General features: G+C 42.1%; 1 protein-coding gene across 1 annotated transcript in view; it reads left to right on the plus strand.

The window, feature by feature from the left end:
* Nucleotides 1-3,725: 3,725 nt before the first annotated feature.
* LOC146511908 (NACHT, LRR and PYD domains-containing protein 12-like) overlaps nt 3,726-15,252 on the plus strand; it is a 249,349-nt gene continuing 237,822 nt past the window's right edge. Inside the window, exon 1 of the mRNA XM_085171639.1 lies at nt 3,726-6,362. The gene's annotated coding sequence lies outside the window, so the exon portion shown is untranslated. The remainder of the gene's footprint in view (nt 6,363-15,252) is intronic.

Here is a 15,252-nt window from a genome sequence, read left to right on the forward strand (position 1 = left end):
TCTGTTTTATCTTATTGATAAAAACTGCAGGAACCTTTCACAAGTTTCTGAGGAACTATTAATATGAGAAGCTGGAGAAATAATTGAAGAAAGAAGCTGAGGATTGTTGGAGCATTTCTCAATAATATTAGAAACAGCTTTTGACTTCTCTGCGTTGACAGTGTCCTGATACCTGTACAGACGGTCTCTCAGCATCAGAAACACACCTGCATCTGTTTCCACTTACGTTCAGCCTTCCTGCTCTCTCGTCCGGCTGAACGAGCGCCCTCGTTTATCCACGGGTCCGATTGTGGTTTCATAGTTTTAAAAGGAGCAACCTCATCAAGGACAGTTTGGCATTTATCATAAAAATTAGATGTCATCTGCTCGGCACCATCGCCGAGGGGAGATCTTAAACTCCTTAAAAGCACTAGAAAATAGTTCTGTTGCAGATGGGTTAAATACACAACAATGGGGTGTTGGAATAAGAGGAGGAAAATGGCAGTGAGATAAAAATATATCAAACACAACAGTGAAAAAACAGCATCACGTTTCCATGTTTAGGACCGGTAACCCTAAAGACAGCACAAGATCCAGCGTATGAGCCTGTTTCTGGGTGTAGATCAGTCTCATGATAAACAGGCTCAAGAACGTCTCTGGGATTACTGCTGTTGTTTTAAAAGGGTTTATGTCATATTTATCTGAGAGATCTTTTACTGTTCGTATGAATCAAATGATGTCCGAATCAACAGTTGTGCCTTGTGGGGTACCTCAGGGATCCGTCTTGGGTCCAATGTCCTGTGCCTGCCTGCTCCCACTTCTCTGTGTTGCCTCTGTCTGTCTATGGTGTCACTGTGTCTGCTTGTGAGTCTGTTCAGTTCAGTGTGTTGTCTGGTTCTCTGTGTCTGTGAGTTTCCTGTTTTATTCTGAAGGTCCTTGTCTTATGTGAGTGTGTTCAGTTTACGTTTCCCCTGCCTCGTCTGTTGTGATTTCTCCCAGGTGTGTTCCCCTCCTGTCTCCCATCCCCTGATTACTGCTGTGTGTATTTAAGCCCTGTGTGTTCTCCTGCCTGTTGTTGGTTTGTCTGCGTTATTTGGTGTGTTATGGTCTGCGTATCGCCCTCCGTTGTCTCTCCGTGTCTCCCTACTTCTCTGGGTTTGGTTTTAGGTTTGTTTTTGTTAGTTGTTTAAGTTTATTCTCGTTTAATATGTTTCACGTTTCCATGTTTAGGACCGGTAACCCTAAAGACAGCACAAGATCCAGCGTATGAGCCTGTTTCTGGGTGTAGATCAGTCTCATGATAAACAGGCTCAAGAACGTCTCTGGGATTACTGCTGTTGTTTTAAAAGGGTTTATGTCATATTTATCTGAGAGATCTTTTTACTGTTCGTATGAATCAAATGATGTCCGAATCAACAGTTGTGCCTTGTGGGGTACCTCAGGGATCCGTCTTGGGTCCAATTCCCTTTTTGCTTTATGTATTCCACCTAGGCCAAGTTATTAGGCGCTACAATATCTCCTATTATCTCTATGCTGATGACATTCAGTTATGCTGTTCTTTCAAAGAGTTTTATTCGGTTAAATGTTCTAGTTTAAGTAATTGCCTGACAGAAATCAAACAAAAATCAAGCAATGGTTAAACAGCAACTTCTTCCAGCTAAACTCTGGTAAAACAGAAACTTTAATTATTGCTCCCGACCACATGATCTCAGAAATTAGGCAGCATATCAGCTTCTTTGACCTTTCTGTAAAACCAAGCCTTAGAAACCTCGGTGTCATGTATGACAGCTGGATGTCGCTCGAGCAGCTGGTCCAGAACTGTTTTTATCATCTAAGAAACATTTCAAAACTCAGACTAATGGTGTCAAAGCCTGAACTGGAGATGATTATTCATGCTTTTATTTCCTCCCATTTAGAATACTGTAACAATCTTTTTACTTGTTTTAACAAATCAGCGTTAAATCGTCTGAAGACTGTGCAGATTGCTGCAGCACGACTCTTAACAGGCTCCAAGAGAAGATCTCAGTTTTGGATTCTCTTCACTGGTTTTAGGTTTCATTTAAAAATTTGATTTCTAACCTTTAGGGCCAAGGGTCAAGCTCCCCATTATTTATCTGACCTGCTGAAACCACATTCTTCTTCCCGAGCTCTAAGGTCATCAGGTCAGAGTCTGCTGGTGGCCCCACACACTCGATTTAAAGCTCGTGGTGATTCGGCCTTTCAGGCAGCGGCACCATGGTTGTGGAATTCTCTTCCACTGTTTTTATGCTCAGATTCTTTTAAAAAAACAGCTGAAGACATTTTTCTATAGACAAGTTTTCAAATCATTTTTTTTTTTATGTTGGATTTTATTGTGATATTGTTGTATGTTGTATTCTCATTCTTTGTATTGTGAAGCACTTTGTGATTTTTATTGTCATCTGTGAAAAGCAACATAAATACATTTTACTTATTTCCTTTCCTCTTCACACAGACCTCATGTCCCCAGAAACCTTTAAATGTGGCCCACAGTCAAACTGAAAGTGTTTCTTTAAAAAGAGACGATGCAGTTGAACATAGTTCCAACATGGAGCATGAAACTGATCTGAGCACACAGTTTGTAGCTGCTGCTAATGTTCTTGTTGGGCTTTTACATTCACAAACAAAATGACAACAGTTACATAAAACATGAAAGCTTGTGTTTGCATGAATGGATGAATGAGACATGTAAACAGTGTAATGGTTGATGTTCATGGACACAAACGTTATCTCTGTGAATATTTTACAAACTCTGTGTGCAAAATCAACAGTCTCTATTATGTATCACTCTACTTCTATTATAATCCAATGGCTGCCTGGGCCATTGTTAAAGCTGGTGTTATTAGGATTAATGCCTGTTTATTTATTCTGTTTATTTATGATTGAATAGAACAAACTGTTTTATTGTCTGTGAAGGTTCTCAGTCACCCAGGTCACTGTAGTCTAAGGAGCTTGGAAAACAAACGTCTGGACTTCTTTGAGTTGCTTGAAGACGTTTCATCTCTCATCCAAGAAGCTTCTTCAACCTTTTTTATTGTGCTTTTATTCTAATGTGTTTCTGTTCAGCAGTGCTTTCAGTTTGGTTGTACGCCTTTGTTTACAATGACGATAAAGCTCATCTTTGCTCTGTAAGTGTCCTGGTCCTGAGTCTGACCACTCAGTGTTTTGTGTTTCTTTATAATATTCTGTGTTCTTGTTTATTCTGTGATGTCTTCAGGTTCGGTTTGCCATCCGTTAGGGTTTTGTCCTGTGCCTGCCTGCTCCCACTTCTCTGTGTTCCCTCTGTCTGTCTATGGTGTCACTGTGTCTGCTTGTGAGTCTGTTCAGTTCAGTGTGTTGTCTGGTTCTCTGTGTCTGTGAGTTTCCTGTTTTATTCTGAAGGTCCTTGTCTTATGTGAGTGTGTTCAGATTACGTTTCCCCTGCCTCGTCTGTTGTGATTTCTCCCAGGTGTGTTCCCCTCCTGTCTCCCATCCCCTGATTACTGCTGTGTGCATTTAAGCCCTGTGTGTTCTCCTGCCTGTTGCTGGTTCGTCTGCGTTATTTGGTGTGTTATGGTCTGCGTATCGCCCTCCGTTGTCTCTCCGTGTCTCCCTACTTCTGTGGGTTTGGTTTTAGGTTTGTTTTTGTTAGTTGTTTAAGTTTATTCTCGCCTCACCGTTTCTGTTTTTCATCCTCCTCACTAAATAAAGTTCACTCTCGTCACTCGTGACAGTAAGAGGCTGATCTTTGTCACAGACACTTCTTGGAATGTGGTTTTGTGAGTTTTTCGAACAAAACAGAAGGAGCAGGTCTGTAGATGAGAGGAAGAAAGAATGAGGAAAAAAACGTGTGTGTTGTTCAGCTGGTCTGGGTGTGGTTCTTGATCAGACTGGTGTTCAGAGCTTAGATAAAGGTGCACAGGGATAAGAGAGGGGCTGCTGATGATCATGTCGATATTTCAGGGTCTGCATGCAGCTCTGCAGGTACCCACAGACTCTGCTGTACTTCATGTTTCTGTATCTCAGGATCAACTTTGAATCGTTTTCTGCTCCTGAAGCAACTGAAGTGACTCTAAAGAATTTTAGCTCCTCCTCTTTGTGGTTAGGCCAGACATCCTGGTTTTCACACTACTGTGACAAATAATAAAAATATATAATCATATCATTTTATGTAGCACTGTTTAGAACTATAGTGCTCTGACAAACCATTAAAAACAGATCCGTAAACTGAGAAGCAGAAAACCAACGAGCTTCACTTTAGTTTCATCTTGTCACCACCTGGCTCAAAAGCCACAACAGAAACAAGGAGACGAAAACCAGAATTTAGGTGAGAAGAGGTTTTATCTTAAATACGTAGCAAGTTGGCTAAAGTAGCTGTTATTACCAAGGCAAGGGCTAGTGAGCCTCCTCCTGAAAGCCTGCCTCAGGTATGCTTTTATCCAAAGCTGACTCGGTGTGGCCCATCGGCACCAGCTGAACTCACTGAGGAGATTAGGGGCTGCAGAGGGGCCTAAGAATCTTTAGAGAGGAGAAAACACAAAGACAAGGATTTCAGTCTGTAGATGTGCAAAGCTGGTAGAGACAGACCCTAAAAGACTGGCAGCTGGAACTGCAGCAAAAGGTGGTTCTACAAAGTATTGACTCAGGGGCTGAATAATTACGCACACCCCATGTTACAGTTATTTATTTGTAAAACATGTTTGGAAAGATGTATGATTTTGGTTCCACTTCTCACGTGTTCACCACTTTGTGTTGGTCTTTCACCTGGAATTCCAGTAACATTGATTCATGTTTGTGGCTGTAATGTGACAAAATGTGGAAAAGTTCAAGGGGGCTGAATACTTTTGCAAGCCACTGTAAACACAGTGAGTGCAGAGCAGAGGTGGCAAAAGTACAGTCAGGGGTTCATCCTACAGCACGATAATGACCCCAAACATCAGTCCAAGCTGTGCCAGAACTACCTCAGGAAGAAAGAACAAGATGGTGAGCTTGAAAACATGGAGTGTCCAGCACAGTCTCCAGACTGAAACCCCATCGAGCTGGTTCTAATTATAGTCATCTATCGTCCACCTAAATATAATGACTTGTTTATTTTGGAATTTTCAGACTTCTTGACATGTTTTATTGCTCACTATGAAAGGATTCGTATAGTGGGGGACTTTAATATTCATCTGTGTTGTGAGGATAAACCCCTGGTCAAAGATTTCTTGAATGTAATTGATTCCTTAAACTTCACACAATTTGTGTCTGGGCCAACACGTAAGGGCTACACCCTAGACCTTGTCTTGGGCTACGGACTGAATGTATCAATGACTGAAAATTGTGTTTTACCTATTCTAGACCACTCAGCAATATTATTTGATACTTTAATCCCTAAATCTCCAGCTTCTGAGAGGGGAAACTTGCCCCTCAGATCATCTCATTATATTAGCCCCGAAGCATTGCTTGGAGTTAAATTACATCTACCTGATGTGTTGGACCCTATTTTTACCCAGGAGTTATGTGTGGACACCTTGACTGCGAACCTTAATAATACACTTGTTGAACTACTGTTGCTCCCGTAAGGAAGTTGAAATGTCCAAAAAAGGAACCCTATGCCCTGGTTAAATGAGGAGCTCCTGAACTTGAGAAGAAATTGTAGAAAAGCCGAGCGTCACTGGAGATCTTCCCGACTAGAAGTATTTCTCCAGGCTTGGAAGGACTCATTGTCTTCTCTTCAACGACAGCTGTTCAAAGCTGAACACTTACATCAGCCAGAAGACAGAGTGAGTCCTCCATCTCTCTGAAGGAGGCCATCGTGGTGAGCACAGATGCAGCACCAGTGTGGATGTGTCCACTCCCACAGTGTCTCTCTTTCAAGTTTGTCCTCACATTCTCAAAAGAAGAACATGTCTATGCAGATGCCCAGAGCCTAACAACACACCCGCTATAAAAACTTTTGTACCACCAGATTTTCATATACTTACATTTGAAAGTGTTCGTCTCCTGCATTAACTCCCGCTTCGATCACTATCATTATCAGAAAAATATCTCCTGTATGGCCCACAATGAATCCTGGGATATGTTGGGCCACAAAGGACACACCTGACCCATCCTTCAAATTCAGGGAAATGAAGGACGCATTTGGAAGACTTCAAATTTGAACAGCCTTCGTCGCGTCCATGTGATATAATTTCCTACAAATGTGGCATTCGAAGCGTCCTCTCCCTGAATTTGGAAACACCCAATGTGATGATAGAGAGCAGGAAGAACCAGTCTCAACAAGAGACACACACACCTGATTTCCTGTAACTGCAGAGGGGAGGAGCCACCCGAGCAGGTGAGAACAGGAAGAGAAACAGCTGAGCCTCCTTCAGAGCAGCAGGAGGACGGTGGAGCTGAGGCAGGTGAGTGTTAACACCACATTGTTGTAGTTTTGCTGTCAGAGTCTCTGAGTGTGTTTGTGTGACTGTAGAGCAGGGGTGTCAAACTCAAGTACACAGTGGGCCAAAATTCAAAACTGGAACAAAGTCGCGGGCTAACATTAATATTTATTGAAATATATTTATTCCTCCAGATTTAAGAATGAATCTTTTCTTATGGACTCAAACACGTTTTGCTGAAAAACTGAATATGGAACAAGCAAAGCTTAATACTAAACAACATATATATTAGCTGTATAATACCAGTAGGCCAGCTCTAATAATCTGGTATGGCTTCAGAGTTTGACACCTATGCTGTAGAGGGAAGAAGAAGAGTCACAGTGAGCTCTGTAGCTGTGATTGGCTCAATAATCACCTTCAATGGACTGAACGCAGAGAACGAGCCGAGGAACCTGACAAACCTGTTTGTGTGTGTGTGTGTGTGTACCTGTTTAGACGTCTCTGTGAGGACGAAGAGTTGGTATGCTACTATACTTGTGGGGACCAATAGAGTCCCACAAAATGCCCGTCCCCACGAGATATTTTTGAGGCTTTTTGGTGTCCTCACTAAAATCTGAAAACAAGTGTCTGTGTGTGTGTGTGTGTGTGTGTGTGTGTGTGTCTGTGTGTGTGTGTGTCATAAAGAGAGTCGAGTTCACAGTCACACACTTTCTATCTCAGGGGCTGTATCCCAATTCTACGGAGCCCCTCTGATGACATGGTTCAAAAAATAAATCAATTGTGGCCACAAAATACTACTTCGTGGGCACGAAACACTTGACCAATAACCGTGATCCTTCCCAGGCCCTTGCAGTTGGGTGACAATAAAATCTATCCCGGCGTCCAGGTCCTACTTACGTCTGTAAAGCGACTGGGCTCTCAGTGTCCTGTTTAAATGTAAAAATGGTTCCTTGCATTGCAGGCTTTTCAAAATGCATTTGTAGCTCATTCCCAGCCTAAAATCAAACTCAATCATACCGTCTCTGTCCACGGTGTATAGATTTAGCCTACTTATGCTTATGTCTCTACGCAGCTGTCCAGGAATTGTATCAGTATGATGTGCGCACGTTATCTATTTCGTTGCCACAAATGCGTAATTCGTTGCCACGTTAGACCCAATTCGTGCCCACAAATTAGCATTTCATGCCCTCGAAATACTATTTGACAGACTTTAAATATCCATAAAATCATCACATTCTCTGTAAGATTAAGGTCGACTATTGAACGGCGTATATTTTAAAGTAAAGGCTTTAAAACCAAGTTAGTACAAACGTCACTAATGTCACATAACTTTGCCGACATGTGGCCAACAGTCATGTTTCAATGTTCTTCATTATTAAACATTCGCACATAAATAAGTGACACAATATTCAGTACTTACTTTTAAAAGTTTGCTCTTCGGCCGCTCCGCTTCAGGCATCCGCCGTTTTTTTTCCAAACAAAATATCCACACCCACCGCCGCGCTATGAATTGTGGGACATGTGGGACCATGAAGTCTACACTGGACCACACTTCTAATTTGGGGAAATGAACTGCACATTTGTCGACCGCATGTGGAGTACACTTCGAATTGGGACACCCTTTGTTGCGTCGCTGTGACGTAATCGTTCTCCAATTGAACACTACAAAGTGTCGCTGGATTGGGACACAGCTAAGGAAACTCACCTGTGGCCATACTTGCCAACCTTCAGACCTCAGAATTAGGGAGACATTCAAAAGGGCTGTTGGGGGGGCCTGGGGGAGTGGTATAAATATACATATATATATATACATAAAAATAGAATTTTACAGTGTTTATTTATTGGATAGAACAAGTTAAATGTAACCGCTATTATTGTCCGGCCGGAAACAGGGGGGTGTCCACATTCAGAGGCTGCATCCACCTGAGGACCCGGCCTTTGCGGTCTATAAGTGGGTCGGGTCCTCTGAAGGCTGGGTAAGCTGGAAGTGAGCGCCTGTGAAACTGGTCGGTCTAGCCTTCAGAATTACATCATGAGCTCTCTCGGTGGAGTGAAACTCTGCCATCGGCTCCTTGCTATCTGAAATATAACCAGACGCTGGCGTAAACTCTCGACCATCTCACACTTCTGTTTAATCGCTTTTCTTGTTGATTTTATTCAGGTGTGTGAAAACCCCGGAGGAACCCTCCTGGGGGATTAATAAAGTTTTATTTAATCTAATCTAATTTTATTTAATCTAATCTGGAAAATCGGGAGATTTTTGGGAGGGGCACTGAAATTCAGGGTTCTCCTGTAAAAATCAGGAGGGTTGGCATGTATGCCGGAGGCTGGGTGTGTCTCTCTCTTCTTTGCTTGGAATTGTTTGGCACATGTGTAGAGCTCCTCTGGTGCATTTCTTTTGTTTGAAGGTTGTGATGGGAGTAAAGAGGGTCAGTCTGGGGACCTCATATACTTACGTAGAATCTTTGATAACTATTAATATGAGAAGCTGGAGAAATAATTGAAGAAAGAAGCTGATGATTGTTGGAGCATTTCTCAATAATATTAGAAACAGCTTTTGACTTCTCTGCGTTGACAGTGTCCTGATACCTGTACAGACGGTCTCTCAGCATCAGAAACACACCTGCATCTGTTTCCCACTTACGTTCAGCCTTCCTGCTCTCTCGTCCGGCTGAACAAGCGGCCTCGTTTATCCACGGGTCTGATTGTGGTTTCAGAGTTTTAAAAGGAGCAACCTCATCAAGGACAGTTTGGCATTTATCATAAAAATTAGATGCCATCTGCTCAGCACCATCGCCGAGGGGAGATCTTAAACTTCTTAAAAGCACTGGAAAATAGTTCTGTTGCAGATGGTTAAATACACAACAATGGGGTGTTGGAATAAGAGGAGGAAAATGGCAGTGAGATAAAAATATATCAAACACAACAGTGAAAAAACAGCATCACATGTTTCCATGTTTAGGACCGGTAACCCTAAAGACAGCACAAGATCCAGCGTATGAGCCTGTTTCTGGGTGTAGATCAGTCTCATGATAAACAGGCTCAAGAACGTCTCTGGGATTACTGCTGTTGTTTTAAAAGGGTTTATGTCATATTTATGACAATGACGATAAAGCTCATCTTTGCTCTGTAAGTGTCCTGGTCCTGAGTCTGACCACTCAGTGTTTTGTGTTTCTTTATAATATTCTGTGTTCTTGTTTATTCTGTGATGTCTTCAGGTTCGGTTTGCCATCCATTAGGGTTTTGTTCTGTGCCTGCCTGCTCCCACTTCTCTGTGTTCCCTCTGTCTGTCTATGGTGTCACTGTGTCTGCTTGTGAGTCTGTTCAGTTCAGTGTGTTGTCTGGTTCTCTGTGTCTGTGAGTTTCCTGTTTTATTCTGAAGGTCCTTGTCTTATGTGAGTGTGTTCAGTTTACGTTTCCCCTGCCTCGTCTGTTGTGATTTCTCCCAGGTGTGTTCCCCTCCTGTCTCCCATCCCCTGATTACTGCTGTGTGCATTTAAGCCCTGTGTGTTCTCCTGCCTGTTGCTGGTTCGTCTGCGTTATTTGATGTGTATCGCCCGCCGTTGTCTCGCCGTGTCTCCCTACTTCTCTGGGTTTGGTTTTAGGTTTGTTTTTGTTAGTTGTTTAAGTTTATTCTCGCCTCGCCGTTTCTGTTTTTCATCCTCCTCACTAAATAAAGTTCACTCTCGTCACTCGTGACAGTAAGAGGCTGATCTTTGTCACAGACACTTCTTGGAATGTGGTTTTGTGAGTTTTTGGAACGAAACAGGAGGAGCAGGTCTGTAGATGAGAGGAAGAAAGAATGAGGAAAAAAAACGTGTGTGTGTGTGTGTTGTTCAGCTGGTCTGGGTGTGGTTCTTGATCAGACTGGTGTTCAGAGCTTAGATAAAGGTGCACAGGGATAAGAGAGGGGCTGCTGATGATCATGTCGATATTTCAGGGTCTGCATGCAGCTCTGCAGGTACCCACAGACTCTGCTGTACTTCATGTTTCTGTATATCAGGATCAACTTTGAATCGTTTTCTGCTCCTGAAGCAACTGAAGTGACTCTAAAGAATTTTAGCTCCTCCTCTTTGTGGTTAGGCCAGACATCCTGGTTTTCACACTACTGTGACAAATAATGAAAATATATAATCATATCATTTTATGTAGCACTGTTTAGAACTATAGTGCTCTGACAAACTATTAAAAACAGATCCGTAAACTGAGAAGCAGAAAACCAACGAGCTTCACTTTAGTTTCATCTTGTCACCACCTGGCTCAAAAGCCACAACAGAAACAAGGAGACGAAAACCAGAATTTCAGTGAGAAGTGTGTTAAATACACAGCAAGTTGGCTAAAGTAGCTGTTACTACCAAGGCAGGGGCTAGTGAGCCTCCTCCTGAAAGCCTGCCTCAGGTATGCTTTTATCCAAAGCTGACTCGGTGTGGCCCATCGGCACCAGCTGAACTCACTGAGGAGATTAGGGGCTGCAGAGGGGCCTAAGAATCTTTAGAGAGGAGAAAACACAAAGACAAGGATTTCAGTCTGTAGATGTGCAAAGCTGGTAGAGACAGACCCTAAAAGACTGGCAGCTGTAACTGCCGCAAAAGCTGGTTCTACAAAGTATTGACTCGGGGGCTGAATAATTACACACACCCCACGTTACAGTTATTTATTTGTAAAACATGTTTGGAATCATGTATGATTTTGGTTCCACTTCTCACGTGTGCACCACTTTGTGTTGGTCTTTCACCTGGAATTCCAATAACACTGATTCATGTTTGTGGCTGTAATGTGACAAAATGTGGGAAAGTTCAAGGGGGCCGAATACTTTTGCAAGCCACTGTAAACACAGTGAGTGCAGAGCAGAGGTGGCAAAAGTACAGTCAGGGGTTCATCCTACAGCACGATAATGACCCCAAACATCAGTCCAAGCTGTGCCAGAACTACCTCAGGAAGAAAGAACAAGATGGTGAGCTTGAAAACATGGAGTGTCCAGCACAGTCTCCAGACTGAAACCCCATCGAGCTGGTTTGAACTGGACAGAAGACTGAAAGCAAAGCAACCTACATGGTCCTTACCATCGGTGACCCCGGCTGTTTGGGACTTTATTTTGGCCTCAAACAGCGCTGCCTTCTTCCTGTTTACCGGACGTCATCGGAGCACGCTCACCAGAAGCTGCTTTATTGGTCGCCATGCCGACGGGATACGAGGGGAGGTGGAGGAAATATAAACAACCTACAAATACTGCCTGCTACCACGGATGGACAGACAGTTAAATTAGCTCTCTTAAACACAAGATCTGTATCAAATAAAACTCATGTTCTTCGGGACTTCTTTGGTACTCATAAGCCGGATGTCATGCTCCTAACTGAGACATGGCTGCGCCCTGGTGAAGTGGCTCCTTACTGGAACTTTACCGATGCCAGCTTCTTCAGCTCCCCCAGGTTAGGAGGGGGGTGGGGTAGCCTCTATCATCAAAGACTGTTTTAAATGCAAACAGATACAAAGTCCTGGTGTTTTTACCTCATTTGAGTCCCAACTCCTGACTTTAGGCTGTCCTGTGGTTCTAATTATAGTCATCTATCGTCCACCTAAATATAATGACTTGTTTATTTCAGAATTTTCAGACTTCTTGACATGTTTTATCGCTCACTATGAAAGGATTCTTATAGTGGGGGACTTTAATATTCATCTGTGTTGTGAGGATAAACCCCTGGTCAAAGATTTCTTGAATGTAATTGATTCCTTAAACTTCACACATGTCTGGGCCAACACGTAAGGGCCACACTCTAGACCTTGTCTTGGGCTACGGACTGAATGTATCAATGACTGAAAATTGTGTTTTACCTATTCTAGACCACTCAGCAATATTATTTTATATTTCAATCCCTAAATCTCCAGCTTCTGTGAGGGAAACCTGCCCCTCAGATCATCTCGTTATATTAGCCCCGAAGCATTGCTTGGAGTTAAATTACATCTACCTGATGTGTTGGACCCTATTTTTACCCAGGAGTTATGTGTGGACACCTTGACTGCGAATCTTAATAATACACTTGTTGAACTACTGGACTCTGTTGCTCCTGTAAAGAAGTTGAAATGTCCAAAAAAGGAACCCTATGCCCTGGTTAAATGAGGAGCTCCTGAACTTGAGAAGAAATTGTAGAAAAGCCGAGCGTCACTGGAGATCTTCCCGACTAGAAGTATTTCTCCAGGCTTGGAAGGACTCATTGTCTTCTCTTCAATCAGCGATGTCGACAGCGAAAGCAAATAATTTCTCAAATCTCATCATGAGCCATAAACATAACTCAAAAGTCTTATTCAACACAGTGTCGCAACTTACAGAGAGTAAGTCAACTCTCTGCTGTTCTAATCTGATGGCTCATAACTTTCTTACATTTTTCAGAGACAGGGCTGCAACACTTAGGAATCAGATTACTCCCTCCTCAAGCTGTTCATTAGACTACTCGGCTGCTTTGACTGTTGGTGCTGATAAACTGTTCTCTTCAAGGTTATTTCCCTGTAGAGATGGCACGATACCACTTTTTTATGTCCGATACCGATATCATAAATTTGGATATCTGCCGATACCAATATGAATCCGATATAGTGTATTTTTTAATAAATAAAACTGTTTTTTAAATATCTTGCTTTTTTATCAATCTAATAAACTTAAACCTACTCCATCCTCACTATTCTGGTATTTTAAAGAGTAAGCAACCTAACTAATAGGGCTCTAAAACTCCCAGCAAAAAAATAAATAAATAAAAAATAGGGAACCACCCTCCACCTCATGATGCTTAATCGACATAATCAACTTTAATTTGATGCAGTGTGAAAAAAAATGCACAGAAATAAATTATTTTTCTACAATAATTAAATAGATTCAACATCTTTCTTCAACAGAACTGCAGACTGCACAGATGGTACCTTCCCAAAAGAAAAAGTACTATAGCTTACTAGGGTATATTAGACTTAACAGTTACTATATACAGTAATGGACTTCTATACATTTTACATCAGATTAAAACTTTGGGTGTAAGATTCAGATAATTATTTATTAAAAGCTCGACATTTTAAATGAGAATAAGAAAGAAAAGTATGTCTTTGTACCCCCTTTTCCCTGTTCATGCCCTAGCGGCCCCCCTGGCTAAACTTTGCTAGATCCGCCCCTGCACAGTTACCAGCTGTCGGCTAGAAAAAGATCCTGGTGTAGAAAGTAATATTAAATAAATTCTAACAACAGCTTATCAAGCTTAAACGTGCTGCTGTTGTTCAGCCGCTGGTTTCCTCTTTCTGGTGCAAAGTGGGCCAAAAACAAACAAGAGAGACGGACTCGCGACAGAAAAGCCGATCAGCTGATCAGTTTCATGATTGAAGCAGCAGCAGGAGAGAGAAGAGGCAGTCGCTCCATATATCGGTTGTTAAGCTTAACGAGGGAATGCTTTACAAACATTCAGAGATGAACTTACACATTTGCTTTACTTCTCTCTGGGATCACTTTCTTGGAGATGAAATGCCGGGTTGTAGCAAGGCTACAAATACACACAGCCGCTCTATCACGTGACACATACTGCTGTGACGTGCTACGGTTACGAGCCGAGTTACGCCGTGTCGCAAGTTTTTGATATTTAATGGATCGGATGGATTTTATTTCTCTCCAATATCCGATCCAGTAATTTACGTCAGTATCGGACCGATGTCGATACGTAATATTGGTCCATCTGTATTTCCCTGTCTGGATTAACTAAGGTTGTAAAAGCAGCTCGATATGCAACCTGTTCTTTGGATCCTCTACCAGCCTGGGCTATAAAGGAACTGTGATCAGCATTAGGACCCTACATTCTGTTTCTTTTAAATACTTCACTGATGACCGGAGTCTTTCCTGAATGTTTTAAATCAGCTGTGGTAGTGCCGATCTTGAAAAAGCCCAGACTGGATGTTGACATGGTCACAAACTTTAGACCCATCTCACATCTGTCTTTTTTTATCTAAAGTCTTTGAAAAAGTGGTTTTTAAGCAGCTCACTGAGCATTTGTCAACTAACAATCTGTTTGAAGCATTTCAGTCTGCTTTTAGACCAAATCACTCCACAGAAACAGCTTTAGTCAAAGTGGTAAATGATCTGCTGGTAAATGCAGACAAGGATCGCACTTCAGTTTTATTACTGCTGGATCTAAGTGCTGCGTTTGACACTATGGATCACTGCATTTTAATGAATAGGCTTGAACATTTTATTGGAGTTACAGGAAATGTTTTATCATGGCTGAGATCTTACCTGTTTGGGAGGTCTCAGACTGTTAGCTTTAAAAATGATCTCTCTGAGACCTGTGCAGTGAGGCATGGGGTCCCTCAGGGCTCCATACTTGGACCACTGCTGTTTTCTATGTACCTGCTGCCTCTTGGTGTTCTTTTACGTTCTTTTAATGTAACCTTTCATTGTTACGCTGATGACCTGCAGCTTTATGTTCCTTTAACCATTGGAAATTGTGCTGAAGTCTCTAAACTAGAATGTTGTTTATCTGCAATTAAGGGCTGGTTATCGGATAATTTCTTGCTCCTAAATACTGATAAGACAGAGTTGAAGGTCATTGGGCCACACAAATTTCAGCACTTGTCCCAAAATTTCGTCTTGAAAATTGATGACAGTGTCATAAATTGCAGGAACAAGTTAAAAAAACTTGGGCGTGTGGTTCGATATGGTGCTCTCCTTCGAGTCTCGTGTAAAAGAGATAACAAAGACCGCCTTTATCATTAGAGGAACATCAGCCAAAATCAGACAGGTTTTGTCAAGCGACACTGCAGAGGTTCTTGTCCATGCATTTCTGTCTTCACATATTGATTATTGTAATGCTCTTCTTTCTGGGCTACCAAAGAAAAGTTTCAGAGGTCTACAGATGGTGCAAAATGCAGCTGCTCACATTTGAACAAG

Source organism: Neolamprologus multifasciatus, chromosome 9, assembly GCF_963576455.1.
Source record: "Neolamprologus multifasciatus chromosome 9, fNeoMul1.2, whole genome shotgun sequence".
In the NCBI taxonomy this organism is placed as follows: Eukaryota; Metazoa; Chordata; class Actinopteri; order Cichliformes; family Cichlidae; genus Neolamprologus; species Neolamprologus multifasciatus.